The 1,229-nt window shown below is 47.6% G+C and overlaps 1 protein-coding gene across 9 annotated transcripts in view; it reads right to left on the minus strand.

Annotated features, from left to right (window-relative positions):
- CEP128 (centrosomal protein 128) overlaps positions 1-1,011 on the minus strand; it is a 483,382-nt gene extending 482,371 nt beyond the window's left edge. For 7 of the 9 annotated variants that reach the window (XR_001885973.1, XM_017873844.1, XM_017873838.1 and 4 more), the window contains exon 1: positions 921-1,011. The gene's annotated coding sequence lies outside the window, so the exon portion shown is untranslated. The remainder of the gene's footprint in view (positions 1-920) is intronic. The other 2 variants (XM_017873840.1, XM_017873842.1) reach the window with 2 other exon arrangements.
- Positions 1,012-1,229: the final 218 nt, after the last annotated feature.

Here is a 1,229-nt window from a genome sequence, read left to right on the forward strand (position 1 = left end):
AAAAAAAAAAAAAAAAAAAAAAAAAGTAAAAATCTCAATAAGTTTTATATTACTCCATTGAAAACATTTTCTATATTGTGCTAAATAAACTTAAAATTAATTTCACCAGTTTCTTTTACTTTTTTAATGTTGGTACTAAAAATTTAAATTCACCTGTGTGGCTCACGCTGTATTTGTATTAGACAACACTAATCTGCATAAATAATAAAAATAAACAATAAATGCTGAGCACTTGCAGGGTGCCAGGCACTGTGCTAGATACTTTACATACTACTCAAATCAATGCTGCAATTAATGGCAGAGTTTTACTAGACGCCTACATAACAGATTGGCTCCATCAAACCAATAAAAGATGCAGCTGGGATTCAATGTCAGGTATTTTTACGAAATAATTCAATTAAGGCACAGCTAACAGCTAAGGCTGGGGCAATTTCCATGATGGCACGGGAAAAAGAGCTCACTAATACAACGTTCCCGAGAGTAGCAAGCTTTTTTTGACTACAAAACAGGTATTTAAAAAAAAAATAAAAATTAAGTTCTATAGCAGGACAGGGAAGCGAATGTCAGACGGTTCTCTGAAGGACCTACCGAATGAGTCCAATCTCCTGTCCCTTAAAGCTTCACAGATGCTAGCGATAGAGCAAGCTGCTCCCAAAGGAAGGACAATGCAGTCCAGATTCGCTGGATAACCTGGCCAGGACCTGACCGCGGACACCCCTGCCTAGGGAGGGAGGCCTCGGGATGACAGGCGCGCCGTCTCCCCTCACCTCTGCACACACTCCACCCATCCACGGCCCCACCCCAGATCCCGCGCCGCTCTAAGGTCCCCACCCCTGGGACGAGGGAAAGCGGGACTAAAACGTCTACAGTAAGACGGGGAAGTGGTCGAAAAAGGGCAAGGGGGAGGTGGGCGCAGGTACCTGAGACGGAGGATGACCCCAGCTCCTTAATGCCGGATCATCGCCTAGGCCCCACCCGGCTCCCGCGGCTACCAGTGACCCAGAAGGTGCAACTGACCAAACGCAGCTACTCAACCGACTCTGCTCTCCCCAGACTCGCAGCTATGGCAACTTGAACTAGCCGCCCAGCCACAGCGAGCGTACAGGACCCCGCTGCCGCCGCTTGGCCCTCTGGGAGTTGTAGTCCATCTCGGCCTCCCCATCAAGGAGTTACCAAGGGAGAGGGTCCCGAGAAGGAACTACAAATCCCAGGATGACATATAGCTGGCC

This window comes from Rhinopithecus bieti, unplaced genomic scaffold, assembly GCF_001698545.2.
Source record: "Rhinopithecus bieti isolate Rb0 unplaced genomic scaffold, ASM169854v2 scaffold_6782, whole genome shotgun sequence".
NCBI classification, from domain to species: Eukaryota; Metazoa; Chordata; class Mammalia; order Primates; family Cercopithecidae; genus Rhinopithecus; species Rhinopithecus bieti.